Source organism: Oncorhynchus kisutch, linkage group LG20 (assembly GCF_002021735.2).
Source record: "Oncorhynchus kisutch isolate 150728-3 linkage group LG20, Okis_V2, whole genome shotgun sequence".
In the NCBI taxonomy this organism is placed as follows: Eukaryota; Metazoa; Chordata; class Actinopteri; order Salmoniformes; family Salmonidae; genus Oncorhynchus; species Oncorhynchus kisutch.
Window position 1 is genome coordinate 8,668,240 of NC_034193.2, and position 2,560 is coordinate 8,670,799.

Sequence of the window (2,560 nt, forward strand, 5' to 3'; positions counted from 1 at the left end):
TAGCTGTCAGAGGCAAAGGGAGTCAATTAGCTGTCAGAGGCAAAGGGAGCCAATTAGCTGTCAGAGCCAAAGGGAGTCAATTAGCTGTCAGAGCCAAAGGGAGCCAATTAGCAGGTCAGAGCCACAGGGAGACAGTTAGCAGGTCATAGCCACAGGGAGACAGTTAGCAGGTCGGAGCCACAGGGAGACAATTAGCAGGTCAGAGCAAAAGGGAGCCAATTAGCTGTCAGAGCCAAAGGGAGTCAATTAGCTGTCAGAGCCAAAGGGAGCCAATTAGCAGGTCAGAGCCACAGGGAGACAGTTAGCAGGTCAGAGCCACAGGGAGTCAGTTAACAGGTCAGAGCCACAGGGAGACAGTTAGCGGGTCAGAGCCACAGGGAGGCAATTAGCAGGTCAGATCCACAGGGAGATAGTTAGCAGGTCAGAGCCACAGGGAGTCAGTTAGCAGGTCGGAGTCAGAGGGAAACAGTTAGCAGGTCGGAGCCACAGGGCGACAGTTAGCAGGTCAGAGCCACAGGGAGTGAGTTAGCAGGTCAGAGCCACAGGGAGGCAGTTAGCAGGTCGGAGTCAGAGGGAAACAGTTAGCAGGTCGGAGCCACAGGGAGCCAATTAGCCGGTCAGAGCCACAGGGAGTCAGTTAGCAGGTCGGAGCCACAGGGAGCCAGTTAGCAGGTCGGAGCCACAGGGAGCCAATTAGCCGGTCAGAGCCACAGGTAGACAGTTAGCAGGTCAGAGCCACAGGGAGCCAGTTAGCAGGTCGGAGCCAGAGGGAGACAGTTAGCAGGTCAGAGCCACAGGGAGACAGTTAGCAGGTCAGAGCCACAGGGAGACAGTTAGCAGGTCAGAGCCACAGGGAGTCAGTTAGCAGGTCAGAGCCAAAGGGAGCCAATTAGCTGTCAGAGCCAAAGGGAGTAAATTAGCTGTCAGAGCCAAAGGGAGCCAATTAGCTGTCAGAGCCGAAGGGAGTCAATTAGCTGTCAGAGCCAAAGGGAGTCAATTAGCAGGTCAGAGCCACAGGGAGACAGTTAGCAGGTCAGTGCCACAGGGAGCCAGTTAGCAATGCGGAGCCACAGGGAGACAATTAGCAGGTCAGAGCAAAAGGGAGCCAATTAGCAGGTCAGAGCCACAGGGAGTCAGTTAGCAGGTCAGAGCCACAGGGACTCAGTAAGCAGGTTGGAGCTACAGGGAGTCAGTTAGCAGGTCAGAGCCAAAGGGAGCCAATTAGCAGGTCTGAGCCACAGGGAGACAATTAGCAGGTCAGAGCCACAGTTAGTCAGTTAGCAGGTCAGAGCCACAGGGAGTCAGTTAGCAGGTCGGAGCTACAGGGAGGCAGTTAGCAGGTCAGAGCCAAAGGGAGCCAATTAGCAGGTCTGAGCCACAGGGAGACAGTTAACAGGTCAGAGCCACAGGGAGACAGTTAGCAGGTCAGAGCCATAGTGAGTCAGTTAGCAGGTCAGAGCCACAGGGAGACAATTAGCAGGTTGGAGACAAAGGGAGTCAGTTCGCAGGTCGGAGCCATATTGAGTCAGTTAGCAGGTCAGAGCCACAGGGAGCCAGTTAGAAGGTCAGAGCCACAGGGAGCCAGTTAGCAGGTCAGAGCCACAGGGAGTCAGTTAGCAGGTCGGAGTCACAGGGAGACAGTTTGCAGGTCAGAGCCATAGTGAGTCAGTTAGCAGGTCGGAGCCACAGGGAGTCAGTTAGCAGGTCAGAGCCACAGGGAGCCAGTTAGCAGGTCGGAGTCAGAGGGAAACAGTTAGCAGGTCGGAGCCACAGGGAGTCAGTTAGCAGGTCAGAGCCACAGGGAGCCAGTTAGTAGGTCAGAGCCACAGGGAGTCAGTTAGCAGGTCAGAACCACAGGGAGTCAGTTAGCAGGTCAGAGCCACAGGGAGTCAGTTAGCAGGTCGGAGTCACAGGGAGACAGTTAGTAGGTCAGAGCCACAGGGAGTCAGTTAGCAGGTCAGAACCACAGGGAGTCAGTTAGCAGGTCAGAGCCATAGTGAGTCAGTTAGCAGGTCAGAGCCACAGGGAGTCATTTAGCAGGTCAGAGCCATTGTGAGTCAGTTAGCTGGTCGGAGCCACAGGGAGCCAATTAGCAGGTAAGAGCCACAGGGAGTCAGTTAGCAGGTCGGAGCCACAGGGAGTCAGTTAGCAGGTCAGAGCCACAGGGAGCCAGTTAGCAGGTCAGAGCCACAGGGAGCCAGTTAGCAGGTTGGAGTCTGAGGGAGACAGTTAGCAGGTCAGAGTCAGAGTGAGACAGTTAGCAGGTTGGAGTCAGAAGGAGACAGTTAGCAGGTCAGAGTCAGAGTGAGACAGTTTGCAGGTTGGAGACACAGGGAGTCAGTTAGCAGGTCAGAGCTACAGGGAGGCAGTTAGCAGGTCAGAGCCAAAGGGAGCCAATTAGCAGGTCTGAGCCACAGGGAGACAGTTAACAGGTCAGAGCCACAGGGAGACAGTTAGCAGGTCAGAGCCATAGTGAGTCAGTTAGCAGGTCAGAGCCACAGGGAGACAATTAGCAGGTTGGAGACAAAGGGAGTCAGTTAGCAGGTCGGAGCCACAGGGA